This window comes from Chinchilla lanigera, unplaced genomic scaffold (assembly GCF_000276665.1).
Source record: "Chinchilla lanigera isolate Chin_1 unplaced genomic scaffold, ChiLan1.0 scaffold00009, whole genome shotgun sequence".
In the NCBI taxonomy this organism is placed as follows: Eukaryota; Metazoa; Chordata; class Mammalia; order Rodentia; family Chinchillidae; genus Chinchilla; species Chinchilla lanigera.
In genome coordinates this window covers 27,562,878-27,587,575 of record NW_004955410.1, presented here as the reverse complement: position 1 = coordinate 27,587,575, position 24,698 = coordinate 27,562,878, and positions in this window count along the sequence as shown.

The window sequence follows — 24,698 nt, the reverse complement described above, 5'->3', positions numbered from 1 at the left end:
GCTCCCGTGATATAGGATACCTTGCCATAGGCCCAGAAGCAATCAACCATGAACTGAAACCTTCAAAACTGTGAGCCAAAATAAGCCTTTTGTCTTTATAAGTAGGTTATCTCAGATCTGTTTCATTGAAAAGTATTTCTGGTTCTGATTCCATACAAGCTTATGTAGAGTTTTCTAGCTGTTATAGCTTCCAATTCATTTATGTGCTTACCTCCCCTACTGGTGGACAGTGAGGGTGCTTCTACTGTCTTGCTGTGACAACAGTGGTGCCATAACGTATTTAACATACATCATTTCACACACGAGGAAAGTATTGCTAAAGGGAAATAGGTTTCTAGAAGTGGAGCTGTTGGGTTCATCTCCATCTGGTGAATTTCATGTTGATTTCTGTGAAGGTCATACCTCTTTCCAGTCCTACCAAACAGTAAGTGTGACTGTACCCCCTCACTTATATTTCCTCATTAAACTTCTTTGTCTTTATCAGACTGGTGGAAAATGTTCCTCACTATAGTTATAATTTGTGTTTCCTCATTCTGAAAGCAGCCAGGTGCTTTGAAAGCATGCCTTCAAAATTCATGTCCCATCTCAGTTTTTCTTTGAAGGAAGTAGAGGACAGAGGGAATAATAATTCAGAAAAGAGAGATCTCAGTGGGCTGGAAGATAATTTCAGTAAGTTCATTGAGGATGAGCATATGTCTTTTCCCTTTTTATCCTTGTCAACACACCAAACTCACTGTAAGTGTGTGTGTCAGATTGAGTCTGCACCACAAGGTATAATGGGGGAGTTTTTCATACCTGCCCTCAAATTTTGATGTGTCTGTTTCCAGAGTTTGAAAATGTTTTCTTGAAAAAGTTCAGTTTGAAGAGTTCAAGTTTCACTTCTTGTTAGGGTATTGCTGCCTGAAGACCCTATTAATCTGCTATTTCTGTGTTTTTCTTGTTGTTTTTCCTGTTGCATTGTGCATCTTTTGGGAAAGGTCAGCATGACATTGACTCAGAGGATGGGGAGAAAATTATCTGAGATTTGTCTGGATCTGAATTTTCAAGAAGAGTGTCTCTACAGTCTACATTTGCTGCCGAATTTTTCATATTGCACCGGCTGGTATTAAATGTCAGTGAGTTACTGCACTTTGGCGAGCTAACCTTAACTCTCGGATATTTACCAAAGAAGTTCTGATCACTGGGTCCCACGGGAAACGTTAGTATTATAATCTATATCACAGCCAGTACTGAAAATTTTATTAGAATGCAACCTGATATATCAAGGTCTCTAAAAAAATGAATCATTTTTGCAATTTGACTTTGCAGCCATTAAAACTTTCCATAAACATAGATCTATGCATCCAATAAAGAACATACAGCATGAAGCCTCCTGTATGCTCAAATATTTCAAATTTTAGGATAAAAGGGTTAGAGGCGATAAATTGGATATCTGTGTTCCTTGTCTCGTCCCCTTAGGGATGAAAAAATATTTGTTTTAACTGCCAGCTTTCATGTTAGGAGCCATGTAAGAAAATACTATGTATTAGATCCCATTCTTGTTCTTTCCCCCTCTCTTCCTCTTTCCTTTCTTCCCTTAATCATGTGTTGAGCAGCTACCAAATGCCAGTCACTGCGATGGAATCAAAAGAATATATAATTTGCTTATAAATATGGCTATTTCCACAGCCTTTAAAAGGACAAATTATTTTTTCTGTGCAAAATCTTATTCACAACAAGCACTAAGAAGGGAACCACAGCCCAGGAGGAATGATAAAGCGCCACTTCTTGCACAGAAGTCTTAATCCAATTGGGCCAGGTTGCCCAGAATTCTATCGCTAGTGTTTCTATCTATTAGGTTTAAAGCATTGCCTCCAGAAAATCCTTGTATAAGAGCAAATATATAACTTGGAATAAATAACATAAACTGATGAACACCGATAGGCTATGTGGAACTTTGAATATTAGACAATTAATCATCATCTGGTAGAGGGATTCTCCCGAGGGCACAGAAGCACCAGGTAGGTGGCATTGATGGGGGTGTGAGGATGGGCTACGCCTGGGGACTTGAGAAGATTACAAGACAAAGGCCCTGCAGCCTGGGGTGGGGAAGTTCACTGCTCCATTGTCTCTGGTCATTGTGATGTCACCTCCTCCCTTCTCTGGATGTCTCTGTCCACCTCTTTTCATATGTCTGTCACTTATTGAGTGAGTTCTCTGATATTTTCAGGATTTGGATTGAGCTCTCTAGCTGGTTTATGCCCAGAACTCCGACCTTGGAGCCCTCTCCTCTGTTGACCCTCAGCCATTGAAATTACTTGCTCTTTTCCCCAAAACCAGCTGCATGTGCTCCTCTGTTGCTTGTCCCCATTCACCCAGCAACTTGTGCTGAGGATAAGTGGTCTGCCCAATACCGAGTTCATTATTTTCATTTTTCAGTGTGGGATGCTCTACTTGTCTGAAGCATTTCATTATTTTGCCATTTTCATACCTCGCTGATCACTCTCTGGGTAATGACTGAATTTTATAGCATTTCTAGCATGAGATCTATAGCTTTTTATCTACAGTTTACCTCCTGGTGTATCTGTTGACCTCTCCAATAGATTGTAAGCCCCTTGAGGGCAATGATCACATCAAACATATCTCAATATCCCCAGAGTACCTTCCAGCACTTGGTAGGTAGCACAGGCTTCATACTTTTGGTAGAATAAATAGCAAATGATTTACCTATTTTAGATCGCTTCCAGTCAGGACACAATGATATATAGAATTCCTAGTCTATAGATCTTGCTTCTGGAGAATTCCATTTGATTAGCTATTTCTTGAGCACTTAATATTTGTGCCACTTTGATTTAATCAGTGCTCCCATTACTAACAGCTTCGTTTACAATCTAATTTAATCTTCCATATAAGCTGAGAGGTACATATTATGCTATGTTTTTGATAAATAAATTAAGGCTTGGCAAGATTAAACAATTTCTTTGGAATTACACAGCTATTCAGCATTCAAGACCAAAGCCATCTGCATTGGAAGCGCTTGCTTTGTCTTCACTGCTGCACTAAGTTAATCACTGCAGGGGACACAAGGGTGCTGGGAATGCTTTTCAGTCTAATGGCAGAGGAGAAGCACATGCCTTGAGCTCTATCTAATTGTGGACATTGGAAAACGGACACAATAAAGATATAAACAGAAAGATTTATAATCAAACACTGGTATATAGAGCATTGCTTAATTTTACCCTCATGATACCATATAAGTAATTAGTGATAATTAACCACATAAATGGTACACGATACTATATATAAATAATTAACCTATATCGTACATATATCTCAAAAACAGATGAAGAAAGATCCGTTGTAATTGAAGAGTACCCTTTGGGTTGCTCTTTCATTGTGCTCCTGTTTCTTGCAATGAGTTATCCGTGTTGGTGAACCTATAGTGTGCATGCCACAGTGGGCTGTTTGCGATCATAGCAAGCTCTCAAAGGTTCCCCATCACTAGACCCCACCGGTCACTGCCCCAGGGCTTTCTCAGCCTTTACATTACTAGCCTTGGTGATATGGATTTGAACCTGGGATAGAATTGCAGGGCCATAGTGGTAGATGGGAGCAATTTAGATAATTTAGACATTGTGTGAGATTAAATGGGAACAAAATCAGGCTGAATAGAGTGGTCCTTGAAAAAAGCTTGCATAGGGAATGGAACGGAGCCATGTGAACACATGGAGGCCCAGAGGCTGGCAAACTCACAGAATGGCTAAGTGTGCAAAGCAGGAAAGCACATGGCCACATAAGACTGAGCCCCACGGGTAGGTGTGCCAGTCCCTGTGCCGAGGAGCCTGCCCAGCCAGCCCCTGTTTCCCACTCTCCTTGTGAAAAGATTTTGGGGAGAGAGGGTCTGGGTAGAGTGGTAGATCGTCATCAGCAGAGACACTAGGTGTTAGGAAATCAAGATGACTTTCTGACAGGGTGTTCCAGGAAATAATCTTGGCTTTGGTTTGTTCTTGAGAAGTCTGAGGGATTAGCTCAAGAGAGGGTTCATCACAGTCATTGGGGTGCAACTCTATGGAGGTAGCAGAAATCTCAGCATAGTGGTGGCTTAGATAATAAAGAGTCTGTTGTTTTTTCCTATAAAAGAAGCCCAGATGTGTCCATCTGGAACATTATCTTACTCAGAGGCCCAGTTTCCTTGTTCAGCGTGTGGATTCCACTTCGTGATCTGACACGGCTGCTTAAGCTCCCACAACTACACCCTATTCTAGCAATAGAGAGGATAAAAAGGCAAAGGAGAGCACACCTTGTCTTCAAGCATAGCTCCTGGATGCTCGCCTGTTGCTGCATACCTGTTTTGAAGAGAGCTTGAGAATTTGCCTCAGAGTGATCACATGTCTAGCCCAAACTCAGAGATTCTTTCACTAAGGAACAAGAGAAAGGATTTTATAGGACAAACTTTAGTCTTTGTCACATGAGGCAGACAGGAAGAACCTCTGGACATTCCTTGGTTTGTAGGAGCGGGGCACTGAGTTGGGTCTGGGATCTCAGGGCTGGTTACCTAGATCTGTGTCTTGGACTGTGATAGGAATCACGTGGTTGGAGGCTGAAGAGAAGGCAGGGGGAGGGAGAGGAAGTTTGTTTGCTGAAGTGTGACACAATAAGCACATGGCTCGTGGGTGGACTGCTTGGGGCATCAGCCACAGTTTCTGAGACATGCTCCTCAGAATAGCCTTCTGTAAAATGGCAAAAAGCATGACTCCAAAGAGAAGCTCCCATGAAACTAATTAATACAACAGTGACTTCCAGAGGGTTCTGTAGGACTCTATGAAAAGTCTTAGGACCTTGAGGACTGTGGAACTGCAAGAGCAGAACACACATGTAAGTAATATCCTTCTTTTCAAGACACATCTCTTTGTCATGTGAAGCTTGTGGGCTTCCGGAACTAAGCCTGAGAAGAAACTCTGCAGTTCTATCTCCTGGTGTCATCTCTGGCAGTGCAAGTGACAGCAATCTGTGCCACGAAGGAAGATTTGGTGGGGCAGCAAAGATGCAGAAGATGTGGAGACTCTAGTTGAACAAGAAGGAAATAATTAGAGATTGTACAGAAGTTATTTGCAATCCACATGAGAGGGTCAAGCCATTAAAGTGGAAGCCTAGAATTAAATGCAAAGAGTGCCGGTCATGCCCAGCATGTGCTCAAACCTGCAGCAGTGGGCTCCTCCCTCCTGCAACCTGTGGGTCAACCGCAAGAACACAGCCTGAGATAGCCTGAGGGATGCTGGACACACCTTTCCACAGGCCTCAGCCACTCAGGGAAAAGGGTATGTTATAAACACTACTCAAGCTAAAACATTTGGTTCTTTAAAAGTTCCTGGGATTTTCTTTCCTCTAGCATGAGAATTGTTATTTTAAATAGAACTTGCTCTTATCCCTAAAAGGTGCAGAGAATAAAGTGTTGAGAGGCGGGATTGGCCCCCCCAAACATGTTTTTCTTTTCTCCAACATGGGCATGTCTCTGCCACCTGCAGTCCTGGAGCAGGCCTATTTCTTTGAAAAACCTACACACAGCAGCCTAGAGGAACAAGGAGGGAGGGACAAAAGAAAGGGCTGGAGGGAATATCATTTTCCTCCTGCCCATGCCCCCCACGCCTTCCTCAGATGTTCTCCTACTTCTGACTCTGTCTGTCCACTATGGCTGAATCTGCTTATTTGACTGTCTTCTGGATGCCTCGCCTCCCTCCCTATTTTTGGTGCTTCCTACTGTGTATTTTCTTCTCACTGGTTTGGCCAGCTCTCCCCATCTTTTCTAAATATGGTGAACACATACTCATGGCTTTGTGGTCCTGGACTCCGCAGTGGAGCCTCAATCAGGGTCCAGGCTGAAATGGTGTTTCCAGGCCCGACTGGGGGGCAGATTGGGGATCTGCAGCTCACACAAGAGGGGCTTGAAGTTCCCTTGCATACAAATGCTCCTGAGGGACCTTAAACCTCCTTAAACAGCACTTGATTATTGTAACCTGACAGAACAGCTCATGGTGAGAATTAGGGGAAGGGGGCAGAGCAACATACACCCCCTTTCCCTCTGTTTGTCCCATCACCCCAGCCACTTTGCGCAGCCCTTTAGAATAGAACAGAAAATGCCTTAGCCTTGTTTGTTTCTGCATCATTGGGATCTCAACTTGAGAGAGCATCTGTGAGTTCTGAGAGATTCTCTAGTTTCGGTATCTGAAGATTAGTACTACCATGTGTATTTCTAGGACAACTTGATATGACCTCATAAACGTTACCAGTACTTCCCTAGGGACACAATTCCACTCGAAAGCATGTCTCACTTGGTATGATAATTTGCCCCCAAAGCTATGGAAAACTAGCAAAAGGGGAGACAGAGAATTCACCAATGTATAATTTAAGTCCAGGCTGATATTTATTAGATTCATAAGCTTGAATTACTGATAAAGAGAGAGCGAAATAAGCAGAATTGTCACCAACATTAATAATATGTGCCAAAGGGAGAGGCACCAACACAGTTGGGAAGGGTGAATAAAATATGCCAGCACATCAAGAGTATAAAATCATTCAGTAACCTTTGCCCAGGGCAGCTGGAATAAATCTACGTGGGGCCTCAAACTTGAGACTCTTGCATTGAGACCTGATACCCGAGCCACCACATTTCTCCGAGTTGTGTAGCCCATATGTGGATAAATAGTGCTTCAGAGGACATCCCTTCTCATATTAGAATTTTCCCAAACACAGTGGCTAGTAAAATGCACATCGTGGATACAAGGAAAAAGTTTTCGTGGATGAACCAAGCAAAATATTCAGCTGCCCTAGGCTGCAAAGCAGAAAACAATATAGGCATTTCTAGGCCAGGCCTTCTGGAATCCTCACTGAGAAGCACTGGATGGGGCCACTGTGGGCTGCCCACCTCCACGCCCTGTTTCGACCTTACACCTCTTCCTCTTTCAAATATCACACGCTGACATGAGTGAAAAGCTTATTTCTTTCTCCCTCACTGGGGAAAATAGTGTCCAGTTTTACAGTTGGTACAGAGTAAGGCTATGCTTTCTTTTAAATTAAAAAAATGATTTGTTTGTGGGTGTGTGGCACTGAGGATTGAAGCCAGGATCTTGCACATGCTACATGCTAAGCAAGCATGAGCCACATCTGAAGCTGTTCAATTTAATTTTTTAACAAATTATCTAAGTATTTTGGGAGTTAGTAAGCTCCTCTCCTTTTCTTTACTCCCTCCTCAGCAGCACTTAATTTTCAGGTCTGGAATAGTGACAAAACCCTTGAAGAACCCACTTCCACCGAGCCGCTTGGTTTCCACTCCTCGACGTCAGCAGACATAAACAACGTATGCAGCGGCGTCCCATATAACCCAATCAGAAGATGTAAATACAGGGCTGCGCTGTGAAATCAACTGTGTGGATAAATATACTATGGAATGTTTTACATATGTGCATCTTTAAAATCATAAACACATCTGTTTAACTTTTACATATACAAAGTTCACACACAAGAAAAAGTTGGTAATATTGCGTTTTCCACCCAAACTGTTTAAAGAATGTGTGTGTTTGTATATGTAGAAAAATTAGGTGCAATCGAACATGGTGTACATTTCCATATATATGTTTTTATGTAGAAGTAAATTATTCACCTTAGTTGCCATTTGCATTCACTGTCTTCCTGAGCAATATTCTTAAAGGCTAGTTTGGTTATTTATACAGTGCCCACTTGACATCTGCTAAGCATAATTGTGAGTTTTGAGGGATTAGATTAAAGCAGACCCCTGACATAAGCTCAGCCCTCCTCTGGGCAGGCTTCTTGCAGGGGGCAGGGAAGCCACAGTCAACCGAGGTGAGTGGGCTTTCAGTGACACCCGAGGCTACCCCTGCTGGTAAATATTAGTCTAGGCCGGATGCACTGCTGACAGCCTTCAGTCTTGTTATTTCCACAATGGCCACAAGGCCTGCAGGAGCCAGTTTTCTTTCAGGCAGCTCAGCACATCAGTTCAGACAAGGGATAAGGAAGGGAAAAAGTGTTAATTCTCACACCGACTCTTTTAAAGTCAATACAGTCCATGGTGCCAGTTTTTATAATGCTGTAAAATAATCAACGGTGTGAAACACTCTTTTTTAAATACTCAAATTAGTCAGGCTATGGTAAGTATTCTAAATAAACAACCATAACCATGAACACCTTGGTAGCTGGGGCTGCTGAATGCAAAATTATCTCATGCACACAAGAGAAGTGATAGCATGGATCCTGATCACTAGCTACAACTTCTCTAGCACTCTCAGGATAATATTTACAGACACAGCCTGAGCACCCTGGCTGTCCCATTTATTCTTCAACTCAACTCAACTCAACTCAAGCAAATACCATTATCTATCTCAGAGTCCTAGGATGTGATGGGCCCTGCATTGATCACTTGGTCCTTTACCCAGAGTGGGTGTAGTTTGCTCAGAGTCACAGAGCTGGTCAGTGATAACACCAGGTCTAGTCCTGAATCTCATCTAGCAATTGTTTTACTTGCTTTGATCACTTTTTGGGAAGGGCAGCATTCAGTTTACAGAAAAATGTTATGACTTCCTTCATCACTGCAGCCAATACCCAAAATCCAAACTGGAAGGAGAAGTTTATTTTGGCCCAGGTTTTTGGTCTGTATTAGGCTGACTCTAAGGCAAGAAGGCCTCGGTGAAGCAAAGCTGCTCACCTCTTGGCAGCTAGAGAGCAGAGAAAGTCAAGGGAGGAGTGAGGAAGAGAGATAAACCCTTCCAGTCATGCCTGGTGACCTGCTTCTTCCAACCAGAGCCACATCCTAGCAGCAAGTCAGCTATAATGCCCCAATAATCCACTCACTTTCTAAACACATGAGGCTCTGGGGGCTATTTTAGATCTAAACCAGAACAGAAAAGTACCTAGAGTTTCCATAAACTCCCTCTTCCACCCAGTCCCAATGCTCCCTATTTTTGTCATCTTGAATCACTGTGGTACCTTTGTAAACCTTTGTGAACCAATATTGATATTGTTGAATGAACTCTATCCTTTATATTAGGGTCCGGTCTTTGCGTTGTGGCAATTTATGGGTTTTGACAAATGATGTATATCCATCATCTTGATATTGTGCAGAATAATTCCATAGTGCTACAAATCTTCCACCTGCTCCTGCTTCTCTTCCCCCAACCTCTGATGACCATTGATCTTTTATTGTCTCCATAGTTTTGTCTTTACCAAAATGCCGTGCCATTTGAATTAAATGCAGACTTCTCAGATCAACTTCTTTCACTTAGCAATATGCGCTTAATGTTCCTTCCTGTATTTTAGTAGCACGATAGCTCATTTCATCGCTGAATAATATTATGAATCTTACGAATATACCAGTTTTTGATCCTTTTCTATATATTGAAGGACATCATGTCTGCTTGCAAGTGGTGGCAGTTTTAAATACAGCTGCTAAAACAGCAGTCATTTTATTATAGCACATTCCTTCCACATGGACTTAACAAAATGTCAAGACTTTGAAAGATCTAGTTTTAAAAGTAGTTGCATTTGGCGATGTTTGGGCCACAACATACTTTTTGTATGCAAACCCTTTATTCTGTCTCTGAAACACCATTAAAATAACATGCTCATTCTAGAGTCAGTTCTTTTATCTCTTTTCCTATGTAGAATGTTTTTTTCCTATAACTTTGACTATGTAAGCCAGGACCATTCGTATCCTCCTTCTCCTCTGAAGTAAAGTACAGTGTCCCTTCAACATGGAGAAAAGAGCAGTCCTGCAGATGTAGTTTGAATCCTGGATTCTCTATTTTACTGCTTCTTTGCTCTTAGGGAAGTTATATCACTTATTGGGGTTTAGTTCTTCCCTCTGTAAAATGGATTAGTTACTCTACACATTTCAGATCACTGTGAGGATCGATATAAATTGCTCAGAGTACTTCCTACCACCTCAGTAACAGATGATGCTCTTTATCTCCTCCTCTCAAACCCAGAAGTGAATCCTTCATCTTCCGCCTTCTCATCTGTGTCCTTGTCATGTCTCCAAACTAGAATGTATGTGGAGGAGGAGGGTGCTTGACCCCTTTGCATACACAGCATCAGGAGTAATCTTTCTGAACTGTATTTCTTTAATTTTAAATTTCAATAGCAATAAATAATACTGTTTGCAGAATCTTGTCCTGGCTCACTTCTGTGTCTGTGGAGGTAGGTACGTGCAAACATTCCTAAATGCCTATTTTGCAGGGGCTGCAGAAGGGCACACTATTGGGTGCTCAAGTGATTTGTAAGTGAGAGGATGTCGATCTTGGGCCGGATGAATGTCTCAAAGTTTATGGCTAGTGTGCACCTTTATTTTACTTGCTATTCCTCATAGCAGAGAACCTAGGGAAGGATAATCCAGACCCTCCTGGCTCTCCTATTGGTTTGATTCCAGCTGTATGATATTTTGGTAAAGACAAAAACTGTGGAAACATTAAAGAGAGATCAGTGGTTATCAGAGGTTGGGGAAGGGAAGGAGGGACAGGCAGGGGCTTTTCAGGGCTGCGCATTATTCTGTGCAATATCATGATGGTGGATACACATCTCACAACGATGAATGTGTTATTGGGAGCAAAATGTTACAATAAACAGTAGGAATTCAGAACAAGTAACTTGCGTATAAGTGACCCCCTACAAACCTGGTGACATTTGAGTACAAGATGTAAAAACAAAGCAGCATTATTTACTCATATTTCCCAGTCACAATAGAAAGAGCACCTTTAAGACTCAGCGTCTGACTGCTCTGCAGGCCACAGAAGTGTGATCAACAACCCTTTACTCTCAAGAGTTAGATAGAAAATATTTTAGGCTTGGGAGCAATATGGTCTTGGTCACAAATACTGGGCTGCTGTAGAACAAAGGCTACCAATATATAAACAAATGGGTGTGGCTGGGTTTCCATAAAAAGTTATTCATTAAAATTTAAATTTCATATAATTTTCATGAGTCACAAAACATTGCTCTTTTACTTTGTTCCCAAACCATTTAAAAAGCAGTCTGCAGCAAGCGGTCACAGCTCACTGGCTGTACAAAAGAAGCAAGTGGAGCTACATTAGGCTGTAGGTGGTTGATGTCACTTTATAACATCACAGAGAAATCTGGCTTCAGTGGAGTAGGAATGAACCAGGCTCAGCTCTTTGGTGAGATAAAGGGGAGATGATAGAAGATGAATTTGGTACCCCTTTGTCTCACTGCTTTCATTCTGATGCTAAATCCACAAATTCCCCATATCACCTCGAGTTAAACTGATCATTAGTGTAGTGTTTCTCAACCCTGAGACTGTTGACATTTTGGGCTAGATAATTCTTTGTTGGGCGGAGGGTGGTTCCTATGCATTGTAGAATGTTTAACAGTATCCCTAGTCTGCTCTTTAGATACTAGTAACATATCTTTCACTTCCATTTTTTTTTCTCTCCCATTTTTTTTTTTTGACAGCCCAAAACGTCTCTAGACATCCCCATGCACCCAGTTGAGAAGCAGCCTCAAAATGATAGGAAATTCAGGAAACATTAGCAATCAGCTAGATGGAATAGAGAAATGTGTGTATGTGTGTGTACACTCATGCATACTGGGACAGAAAATGGGATAAAGGAGGTGTAACTTACCTTCTCAATGACAAATGTGTAACCACAAATACTGCTTTCCCTGAAGCAAGCACTCCCTCAGGGAAGATCACTGTCCTATCATTAGCAGGGTGTTTCTAATTAGCAAATAATTAAGTTAGGCTCCCAGCAAGTAAACAGAATTCCAGGCTTTTAATAAGGACTTTATTCCAATGGCAATTAAAAGGTCTGGGAAAGGAACCTCAGGAATTAAGTCCTTTCACTTAGAGGGTAAAAAAGTAGAAAGAAAGAAAGTAGAAAAAAAGGGCATCTCTTAGGGAGATCATGGAAGTGTTCAAGTTCAAAGGAAAAGTTACATGGATAGTTTTAAGCTGGGTTTTCAGCTACAAAATGTTAAGCCTGAGGGTAGTGATGATGCAAAAAATCTGGGCACTGTTCTGGGTCTGAACCCTGGTGCACTATCAACAGTACATATTATACATATTACATTTAGAACATGTCATTTAAACACATAAAATGCATGGACTGACTGGGAAAGTTGGCGTGACTTTTTATCATTCTGGAGTGGTTCTTTGGCATTTCAGATAAAACTGATTTAGAGATGTATAAGGACATATAGTGATTACTTTTGCCATTGAAACAAATGAAGGCATTCTTGGCATTATCGTTTGCTCTCCATAGCAAGGCAGATGTTTAGGGACAAAACTCAGCTATTTTCCAAGAATCTCTCTACTCATACCTACCAGCCTTCACCTCAGCAGCACTCAAATCCAACTCAAGTAGTCAAGTTGTTCAATCGTATGCATGCAATTAATTAGAATCACCCATGTGAGCTACTCTTCAACCTTCACCTACTTGCCACAAATCAGCTTGCTTTTATTTGCCTCAAAAATTCCATCAAGTAAAATTTACATTGTACTAGCACACAGATCATTACCCATGACCAAAATGCAGATCTGCCTCCTTTCCCTACCAGAGAATCTGAGCTGTTTCTCTTTTCAACAAATCCCTATTCCCTGCTCTGTATTCCACCATGTTTTGTCTACTTGTCTTTGGATTTTAGCTGCGGCATTTTAGTGATTGTGCCTTTGTGTCTCAGGGTAAACATTGGAGAGCAGGAGCAAGTCAAGGATGCCAGCAACATACCACTAACCCAAACTTGTCACGTGCCAGCATCCTAACCAACACCTACTCAGGGTTGACAGGAGCATTTTTTTTCCTAATGCATATTTTAGTTCTGATTGACCATCCGCCATGTGGCAGGATTGTCCTGTGGGCAAGTTTATTATTAACAGCTCACAGCTGGAGTTACAATAACTACACATGGCTGTGACATTGTACTAATTGACCAAGACATGTCTGAGACCAAGATGCAGAAAGTGGCCACTGCCGATTACTGCAAGAACAAAAGGAAGGTTTGGTGGGGTGGGGGGAAGCAGTTTCAAACTGGAGATTTCTATAGTTTTAGACCAAAGAGGTACGAAGCTGAGGAGAGGGATTGGCAAGAGAGGAAGGGCAGAGGGGAGTAGCTGAGTCACACACAGGCGTTTGTTGGAGCTTCCATTAGGCCTTTATTCAAATGAATAATTTTAAACAGATCCTGTTAATGAGAAAGAAGCAACTGCACTTAAAGTGAAATTAATCCTGCATTTTTAAGCACTCAGACAATTAAGTCACTAAATCCACTGGGTCCCTTCCGTCCATATTTCCTTGTCTAATCCTGCTGTCACAGGCAAGGCGAGGCAGGGCCTGAGAACAGTGCGTACTGTGTTAGCTCTGCCACTTAGCATTAGAGTCAAAGAAGCTGAGTGTGGAGGGGACCAGGCTTGTCTGTACCAGGGAATAGGGTGGTGGGGGCAGGGACACTAGCTGGGAATTGTGCATGAGTTAACTGGCTACCGATGCTCCTCTGGGGAAGGCTCCCGAAAAGCTATGAAATGTGAATAGGCCGTCTGTGCATCTCCCAGTAAATTTCTTTCTCAGATGTTTCCAGCCAGTGTGACTCGATTGAGAAATGACTAGGGGAGAACAGAGGATGAAGCCAATGAGCTCAGTGTCTTATAAATCAGCAGCGCCTAGCTGCAGTGGAACTGTCAAGCGGGGGAAAAGCCGGCTGCAGGGCAAGCCTGTGTGAGTCCTTTTGAAAACAAAACCCACCTCTTGCCTTGCTCTCTGGATGGGAGAGGGCTTAATTAAAGTTCATGGAGTGCGGAGTAGAAAAAGAAATATGGTTTGCTGAGCAAATAAAAATGAACAAACCCAAGGCAGTGCATATGTAGCAGGTCCCAATTCTGATCTTGGCTTGGGCAAGAATTACAAGTGGGGTCATGAAAAATAGCTAAGTGCTGTCATGAGTAAATCCTGTCTGGAGGCCCAGTAATTCTTTGTGCACCACAGCAAAACTGCTCAAATAAACCTATATTCTACCGAGATTATTATCACTATTCTGTGGATGAGGAAGCTGAGGGAGAAATGCTTGCCCAGGAGCACACAGCTACCTATACAGGAGAGCTAAGTAGGACCCGAACCGGTGAGGTCGGGCACCAGTCCATGTTCCCAGCCACTATGTCACTGGTCCCTCTCTGGGGATATCTCAAACCCCAAGTTAATGACTCCTGCACTAGGAAATAGAGCAACAGGCAAGTTTGATTCAGATATCTCACTTTCTAAGAATTCTGCTCATCCTATAGCTCAAATGTATCTGGTCTCTGGCTTAAGCACAGAATTTAGGAGGGCTCAGTTAGATTTCCAATGGCAATTATAAGGCTACCACATTGCACTGTCCCCAGCCATGGGAAGGTGTAAGGGTTAATAATTCCTTGTGCATCAAGAAACAAGGCCTGTGGACCAGGCCTGAAATTGTGTGACTGTGGCTGGGGAAACCATAACTGAATTTCCTGAATTATGCACAGTGCGATATAACATTGGTTGAATAACCATATTTATTTGCTTGTTAGATCTTGTGGCATCTGTCGAGTTCACAAAGCTCCTATTGACTGCAGGAGGGGTTTGTTGATCCAGAAAACTGTGATGGGCACATGAAGCAGCGGGAGTTGGAGGATGCCTGGGAAGGGCTGAGATTTCTCATCTCCCTCAGCAATTGTCAGCCGAGGGGCTGCCACAGGGGAAGCTGCGGAGACAGCTGAGGCCTGGGCGTGAAATTGATCCCTCTCTTCCCTGATACTCCTCACTTCTTGACATGGAAAGAAAGAGGTGAGTGTGGGCAAGGAGTAGCATGGAAAAGGAGAGGTAGCAGGAAGGAGGCAGAAGGAAGGTAGAGACAAGTGGTGGGAGAAGGCTGGAAGGCTATGGGCTGAATTCATCTGTTGTTCACATGCAAGATCACCCTACATGTGGCAGCACCTAGGGACAGGCAGGGCCCAGGGAAGGATACACAGGTGAGTGAAACACAGTCCAGCCCTCAAAAAGCTAAGCAACAAGCCAGGCTTCTAGCTACACAAATGGTAGACAAACCCTGCAAGTGAGGAACTGTGGGACTCAGGGTAGGGTCCCTTTTTTCTGCTTAGCAAGTTGGGAAAGGCCCTGTCATTGGTGACTAAGATGAATAGCATTTCAGTGGGCAATTGTCTTCTTGACCTCAGGGAGTGGTGTAAGTGAGAAATACAGGTAACAAGGTACAAAAACTTCACACAAGTGCTGGGAGTGCTCTGAACTTGCCACACTGATGCAGCTGGATACCTCAGAAATCTTCAGGCAGGTGTAGCTCAGTGCTGTGGAGCACCAGGAATGATGGGCCCTCTGCTTTCCTCTCTTCCTATGCCCCCTTGTCTTCCTCTCATACAGGAAGCTGCTGAGGGAGCGTGCTGGCCTTCCCACTGTCCAGGCAGACAGCAGGGACCTGAGGGATGCAGGGAACCTGGAGAGGAGCTTTATGCTCAGGTACAAGGACAGAATTGATAGCTTGGAAATAAAGAGTCCATTCCAGGGTAGTTTGGATTTCACTGGTTTTTGTTTGTTTGTTTTCCTTTTTAAAGATTTCCCAACTATGTTCTGGATTTGCCATGACTGAGTTAGCAAAGAAATGTGTTAACTTCTCCGGAGCAGAGGACCACGTAGCAAAAGAAGAACCCATGAAGAGACTGGGCTTCCAACTCCAGGGCACCAAAGCGTGGAGCCTTCTCTTCTAGAACAGAGGCACAGAACCCCTGACAGAAGCCAAGATTCAGGTCCCAGGGATTCCAGGGCTTTGCTGTCTGACTGGAAGTCCATGAGAATTTCACGTAGAACTCATTTCTCACTGAGGCTTTGAAGCTCTCTAACCCATGTGGTGGGAGTGAAGTCTTCCCCAAATTTTGATTTAATGTTGCCCTAGTCCATGAGATAACACTGCAGGCATGTCTCCATCATTGGCGTGCCTCCTCCACACTTATCTGTGTGTTCACCATCAGAGACTTTCCACATAATCAGTCTTTAATGTTAAATTCACCCTGCTGAAGATGATACCTTAGAAATATTTTATTCCAAAATAATGAAATGAAAAATAAATGCCTTTTTAAAGAAAGCTTTTTTTAAGAAACATCTCAAGCCTTTATCAACAGTAGAGGACATGGCCTTGTGAATCTGTGCTCCCCACCCGCAGTGAGCTTTAACACCAGCGCATAGTTGAGCTTGTTGCCTCTCTTCCCTGTCCCTCCAGAGGCGTACCCACCCCGTGCACTGGACTATTTAGAAGCAAATACCAGACATCATGTCCTTTGACTCATACACATCCCAGTATGTATCTTGATGTAAGATAGGGACTTTTAAAAATACATCATTAAAATGCTGTTACTACAGTTAAAATAATTCCTTAAAAGCATTACATTTCTAGTGAGTTTAAAAATTTTTCTAGTTGATCCGCAAATGTTTATTTACTGAGAAACAGGAAAAAAATATACATACTGCAATCTTTTTTTTTTTTATTCTTTCAAATCTCTTTGAATCTCTAGGCCTGTTATGGTTGTATCTAGCTGTTCCCCCAAAGATTCATGCAGTGATAGGTAGGGCTTTTCAGAGGTGGCTGGATCTAGAGTCTGTGACGCTGGGATTGGTTCATGGTGCAACACTAGGATTAAGGATGCTAAGGTTAAGGGTGTGTGTTACTAAATTAGTCCACTGATTGGTTCAGCAGGTAGTCTGGGTAGAATATAAAAGGAGCAGAAAGAAGCTGCTGTTGTCATTTTGCAATTTGCTTGCTACTTCATTGCTTTGCTGCCTTCTGCCCATGCCATGAACTGTTTCTCCTCCAATATGCCTGTCTGCCATGTGCCACCCTGCCTTGGAGTCAGCTATTTATGGACTGAAACCTCTACAAACTGTGAGCTAAATAAACCTTTCATCCCTTAGCTTGTGGGTGTTGGGTATTTTGTCTCAGAAATGAGAAAACTAAGACAGGGTCTTCTTTCCATTTTATTTTATTTTTTTTCAAATTATTTTTTGAGAAAAGTAAGTGATTTGTGCTGTAGAATTTACCACATTCTTCATCTTTCAACTTCTGATAGAATAATACATCTAGCCTGGGCTAATCAATGGCTAAAAACGATTAGGCGAAAGGCCGACAGGAAACTTCATAATGGATGATAAGGCTGACATCTCACAGCTCAAAACCTCAAAACAATCAATCCCAACACCTCAAAACAATATGGTGTTTACATCACCTCCTATAATGAATTCTTACCAGAAAATTTAACTTGCATCCAATTGAGCTTTCAGCTGTAGCTACTAGTTAGAGGAAATCTAAGAGACAGAAGAAATGAAAAAGCACATGATAGGTTCCTCTTTCCTTCATTTTAATGTAGGAAACATTTATTTCAATTTCATTTGATTACTCTGGTATTAACAGGCATTATCCAGTGATGTTTTCCCCAAGGGTTACTGAGATGAGGTTGTATTTATCTCTAAATGGATTCAGTGAAGACTGTAATTGTTCTGTTCTGTTGCCTGCTTTCTGTAGATTTTAATCTGCTTCCTAATGATCACTGAGTGTCCTGTGACAATTTTTGCATGCCTTTGTGTTTTTCCTCCCTAGTCTTCCTCCTTGATCCTAACTTTGTCCATAGGTTCTTCTTATTTAATTGTGTATTAAGAAACCAAACATTAACCTTTTCAGAGTTTATAAAACCAAGGTTAAAATGGTGAAAGTCAGTTGAAGACTCCTATTAGTAAATACACAAATAAGAATGACCAGACTGGACCAATAATCATTGAATGTTTCATTTATACTTTTTGTCTCTCTGTTTCTCTGTCTTGGTCTCTCTCTCTCTGTCTCTGGGACACTCTATTTCTGTCTGTCTGTCTGTGTTTCTTTTTTTCTCTCTCATTTTTCCTAATTCTTGATTACACTCTGCATAGTGAAAGCTTCTGGAAAAGTGAAGTATGACCCAGTGTTACTACACCGATCCCAGTGGGAAAAAAGTTTCATTATAACTTGCACCAATAAACCATAGCCATGTCCAGGAAAGCTGGAAAAATTCCAAGTTGGAAAAACCCAGGAGTACATAGAAATCTGGAAGTCTGGTAGGAAGGAACCTGGCTTAGGTCACGAAGGTTAAGTGACTATAACAGCCTCCCTGTTGGCATTCCCTTTTCAAAACACACTTTCCCTTTGGATTCCCTGACATGACCTTCTTCTGTTTTTCTCCTACCACTTGGGATACTCCACAGTCTTTTTTCTGGCTCATCCTCCTCATCCTGGCTGGGAAATATTGGAGAATATCAAGACTTGATCCATTGCCTTCATCTCCTTCACTTCTATATCCCCTCCATACTTATGGTTTTAATTATTATCTACATGCTGATGACTCTTAAATTTATATCCCTAGCCTTGACTCTCCTCTGAGCTCCCAAACATAAATCCAATTGCCTATTCAACATCTTGACTTGGCTATCTTGCAGCACTTCAGATTCTACATGTCCAAAAACTGAACTCATACCTTGCCCCCAGAACCTTGTCCTCCCTCAGCATTCCCTCTCCATGAATAGCAGAGAGTAGCACGTCACGCCCTTGGCAACCAGCTTCAACACCTCCCTCTGTCTCCCTGCTGTGCTGCTGCCTCTCATTTCCAAACTCACCCGCGTCTCTTCATCCTTACAGATGCCTCTGTGATCTGAGCTTCCTCGATCCCACTCCTGCATTACCTCAAGAGCCTCCTACTCTCCCATAGTCAATCTGTATCCAAGCTGTTCTGCAGCCAGGTTTGTTTTGAAAATCATGCATATGTGTTTATAAAGCCCCAAATCCTTCCCGTAGTTATAAGGCTTTATCTTATCTATCCTTCACCTCCTTTCTCAGTCTCATTTCAAAATCCTTTTCTTCTTGTTTTTTTGGAATTTTGTCCTACTGGTCCTTACCAGTTTGGGCCTCAGAATCTTTGCACATGCATTTGCTGCTGGCAGAATTATTCTAGTCTTTTGTCCTCTTTGACCTGGTTAATTCCTCTATATCTTTCTGAATTTACTTCTTTGAGAAAGTCTTCTTTGGCTCTGATAGATCAATTTAATGCCATATTCACAGTCCTTTTTTTATGGTAAAAAGTAATAAAATGTAGTTGTGGAAACCAAGATCCAGAAATGTTAAGGAACTTGTGTGAGGCCCAGCAAGTGGTTGTGTAGAAACACACTAGACTATTCTCACTTCCGTAGCAGCTAGATCTTGTCAAGTGTGAAGAGTTCCACGTCAGGTTTGCTTTCCAAATGCTGGTGGGGACTGGGATGAGTTAGGAGGAAAAATAACAAGATAACTAAAGGGAAGACAAGTAAGACATTTGGAAAAAGGTTAAAGCAGTTGGAGATTATATAATCTTACATGGGGAAGAGACTTGGGAAGAAAAGATTTAAAGTTTTCACATTTGATGAGGTTATTACAGTGCACATGGCAATGATAATATTTTTAAATAGCCACAGGCTACAAAAGATTATATTTTGAGAGCTTGTAGCTGGGAGAGTTTGGCTTGACAAAAAAGAGGCCTATTAGAGATTTGAACAAAGTACAGAGTTAGCTCTTAGCACAGAAATGCCTTAAAACAAGATCAGTGACCATCTAAGGTACTTGGTGGTTCAGGCCCTGACATATTTTAGGCAGTGAGTTGGGCCAGTGGGCCCTCTGAGGTTGTGTTGAATGGATGAATGAATGAATGAGTGAGTGAACAAGTGCATAAATGAATGAATGGATAGTGAGAATTGCTGTCTGTCACAGGCTGTCACGCTCCTATCCTGCCTGGCATGGAAAAAGAAATACTGAGTGGCATGTGTCCCCAAGTGGTATCACCTGATCACACTTAGTTAGCCTTATCTGGTCCCCAGGTGTTTCCATTTATCTCTGATAAACTGTCAGCCAAGAGTCAGCTCTGGGGTGGGAAGCGGGGGAATGACTGGAGGTGAGGGCAATACCCCAGATGTTTTCTAAGAAGACAGGAGAAAGTTATTCCTCAGGACTAATACATTTCGTCATCCTTTCTGCCTGCAGATGTTCAACTTGGAAACACTTCCAGGTTCTCTTTTTATGCTTAAAATGAAATAAGTTTTGTATTTAAGGCACCCACCGCCCAGTCATCCCCAGGCATGTATCTCTTGTGCATATGGATAAAGGACTGGGGGCTTAAGAAGAACCTAAAGTTTACCTGCCATGTGTCTTCTGGTTTAACCAGACCTGTGAGATTTGCTCCATCAAAAATCAAGAAAAATGATAATAATCAGAGATACCATTTACTGAATTCCTTCTGTGTGTGATATAAAATCAAATCACCAAGGCAATGGTGTAAAGGTTGTATTAAAATCCATTTTATTGGTAGGAAATTTATGCAAAGATTGTCATTTCCCCAAGTTCATAAAACTACTAAGTAACAGAAACAGGGTCAAACCCAGAGCTTTGGGACTTCAGTTAATAATTGTAACATGCTCAGAACTTTCTTACGAGCTAGCCACTCATTAAACCTCATAGAGTAGTTCAGTTTTGCAGATGAGGAAACTAAGGCATGGACCACACAGGTAGTGAGCAGAGTAACAAATCTCAGGAACTTGCCTTTAAGAGCTTGCATCCCAGCCAATATCATGTACTGATTCCATCTCCTTTCTGTATTGCACAGATAGCTAGTGTTGGCAGGACACAAGTTTTACTCCAACTGGCTGATCTCTTTCAATATTTAAGGCTGTAAAGTCTTATCTTTGATTTGATCTTCCGTTGTTTAAGCAGCTACAGGCTCCTCACCCTGCGAGAGTCTCTGCCTAAAAGTCACTGGCTGGAGGTGTCAGCACTGTGGCTCCAGTTCATATCTCTCCCTTTGAGCTGGACATTCCAGAGAGGACATTGTGTTCCGCAGGGCTGTCTCTCTGGCGCAGGCTTTGATCTAGGAAAAGAGCCTCTCAGCAGAGTTGAAGCTGTCTCCCTGCTTTATTTACATGAGTCTCCCTCCAGGACTCTGTCTGCTTTTAGGGTGGACAAAACTGCCTGCCAAACACTCCTGCTCTCCATGCTGGCTGTGTGGCCCACCTACCTCCTGCCTTTTCAACAGCTTCTCTGGAGAGAGGGGTGTCTCGTAACCATTTGGAAACTGCAAAAGTTTCCTTGGCAGGATGAATGATTGACTCGGCAACATGTTCTTGCCTTTTGGAGTTGCCCTCAAGTTTTTCCAGGTTTGATTCAGTAAATCATTTCATCTTGTGTAAATACTGGGCTATAAGTATGGATGATCTCAAAGTCAAGGATTACGTGAAATCTTATTTGGGAATCTGTCCTCCTTTCAACAGATTACTATAGCCTGAATTCGTGAATAAAAATGTTCCTTAGTACATACTGAGGAACAGGTAGTTCTAGGGGCTTGGAGAGAAAGTAGAATATGCTTCTACACCAAGTCTTTGTGAAAAGGAGCTTGTTTCCTTATTGATAACTGCTTTCTCATGGAAAGTATTTATGACCGTATTCTACCCAAGGGCTCATGGGGCAGTACTGGGGAGGGGTGTAGTAGAGAAAATTGAAATGATTTGAAAGAGGTAAGTAAACTAGAGAACGTCATTTAGAATACCCATTTGCTTTCTGCCATTCCGAGGAGATGGAGCTCTGTTATGGTTTTCATGTTAGGGCATGGTTATATAGCAGCAAATCGGAACTGTACTGGGGGTAACTCTCTGAAGTATTACATATAGTTCTGCTCACTTGCCCTTACTCCAACAATAAGAGAATTTGTTGAAGGCAGGCTGTGATGAAGAAAGCACCCCCTCCACAGGTTTGGTAAATGTCTCACCAGGGAGAATGTGTCCTTGACATCTCTCTTCTTCTTTGACCTGTTGAGCAAAGGAGTGTCTGTATACAGTGACCACACACTTTTGAAATGAATATTCTCCAAAGGTGAATTTAGAAACTATCTTACTAGTTTTTGGAGTCAAGGCAGGAGTTCTTACATTTTAGCAGTACTTAGAACAGAAAACCTACTTTGCTTTTCAGGGTTAAAGCATCCACAATTCAGTGTGACCCAACGTGTTTAATATACACAACAAAATACTCTGTTTTCCTTTCCTTTCTTTCTTCTTTCTCTTCCCTCCCTTCCTCCTTTTAAGGTGAGAAAACCTTCTCGTTGACTTATATCCAGGGAATGGAATTTTATAAGTTATGTTATTAAAGTTATGATGACAAAAACCTACTGGAAAATGATTGATTTGATATGTGTGGAGGAAAAGGAAAATGAAAACCTGGCAGTTAAGCATTCGAAATGATATTTTATTTAAATCCTGCAAAATTTTCTCCTTTCCACCAGTGAGGGGACAGAGACTTAGAGATGCAAGTACTACGAGTATTTCCAAACTTTGAAACTCAGAAAAGAAAGTGTTCCTTCAAGTCCCTGGTTACCTCTCTTAGTCGCTAAGTGGGATCCCCTCGGCACAATGGCCCCAGGAGGATACATAGATCCATCTTTTGTTTTTCTTGCTATTTTTCAATATTGAGTATTGAAATGGGGCCTTTTCACTGTACTACAACCCAGTGCCCCCCAGCAGAAAAACTTCTTACATTGCAGCAAGGTGTTGCTAAGTCACTAAATTGCCCATGCTAGATCCTTCTGCCTCAGCCTCCCGCAGTGCTGGGATTATAGGCACAGGGACCTTCATGCCTAGGTTTCAGACCTGTTCTTGAATTAGGCTGTCTGGTGAGTACCTCAGCTCTGCTGGTCATTCATTGTGTGATTTGAAGGCAAATAACTGAAATTCTTTGTACTTCAGTTTCTTAATCTGTAAAAGAAAGAGGGGGACTCTGTGCATACCCAACTCAGAGGGTTTTATGTTAAAAGAAATGAAAATGCTTTGCCTAGAGACTTAAAAACAAAAATAAGACACTTTCTTATTTTATTTGGAACTTGAATTATGACTAATTCTTAACTACTTCAGCATCAAATCACACAGGATAAAACATGTGGATTCTTATGAGAGGCAAAAATAAACACGTATGAACACGACTAGATAGACTAATGATAAGAGGGGGTCCTTGACAGCATGGGACCACGCTGACCCTATTTTTTTTTTCAAACAAATTGAGATTCAGAATTAAGGAGCCAAAGGTGAAGATTTGGAGGAATTACAGTGAAGGCTGGTTCCTACAGTCACCAAGTACCAAAAAGCTATCAAGAAGGAAGCAGACTAAGGCAGTGCCTCTGGAGTAGCTCATTTCATCACTGTGATTACCACAGTAAAATTTTTTAAAAGGGTCATTTTTAAAGAAACCAAAATTCTATTAAAAGTTGTGTGTTGTGTAGTCTCAAGAGTGAGCTATGATCATTGCACATTGTATAGATGTGTTGAAATATCACACTGAGCTTCATGACTCTGAACAATTAGTATGTGTCATTTCATAAAGAGTGAGCTATGAAAAGCTGTCCTAAGCCAGAAAAAGCAAGTTTCTGTCTTAAGAGCGTATTCTTTAAAACAATTTTTAAAATAACTGTTATTAATTATTTGACTTACATTGAACATTCTGAAGTTTCCATTATGTGAAGGGTCTGAAGTCTTTTTGCCAAGAGCAATGAAAATAGTTGGAAGAAAGGAAGCCAACAAAGCACCCTTTTGTATAAACGCCATTTATTTCTGCACAATCAGGTCCCATATTTCTCCCACCAAACATGTTGGTGGAGAGGCTCCATCCTGGGGCTGTCAATCAATTTAAAATTTCTTTAAAATAGATGCGGTTGTTTTGTTTTGTTTTTTGTTTTTTTGCTCCTAGGTTTGTCTTTAGTTTGGGGATTTCCTATCTGACCATGCCCCCTCTGAAACTGCATTTTAGGGGCATTTTATTAAGTATTTCCCCTTCAGCAATGAGATCATCGCTCCCTACTTGTGGGCTGAGGTAGGGTGGGATTAATGGAAATGAAGGTCAGCCCTTTCCCATCTCCATAGGGGCCATGTTGTCTTGGTTTTGATCATTTCTCCAAAATTAAGATTTCTGCATAAAACCCCCGTGTCTGTGTTTGGCTGGCAGGTTTATGGCTGACCAAATAGTGCACTGGCCAGTGTTCTGGTTGGCTGCATATTTATACAGGCTGTTAATCAGAGTGGGGAGAGGGCAGTGGACATGGGGACAGTCTGTGAGCTGGAGTGGTCCTGTTTGCTGTCGTGCACAAGGGCCTGCACTTTGTTACTACAAATTACATAATGACACATTACATTTCAAAGTGTATTTTTACTTCAGGGAAAATTAAACCAATAAACAGACAACCCTGGTGGAAAAAAGAAAAGAAAAGAAAAGGAAAAATAAGATCCCTGGTTTCCAGATCTTCCTCCTGGAAAGGTTCTTAATTAAATCGTAGCTATAAACAAATCTTTGTTTTATTGAAGACAGCCATCATGTATAAAAGCTATTTTTAAAAATTAGGATGTGAACATTTGCCGGACAAGGGTCTGGTCCGTGTTATATATTTTATGACCTGTGCAAAATGAAAAGGCAAGCTTGTGTGGTGATGGTAGATTTTCAATTTTTGATTGCTAATCCCTCTCAAAGGTTGCTCCTGCCTTGCTTGAATGGAGCCCGTACACACAGGAATTACCATAGTTTTTTTTCCACATACTATTCAAGCAAAACTGTTTAGGGTTAGCATTACGGTGCCAATTTTGGATTTTTAGCCATGTGGGACATTGGGT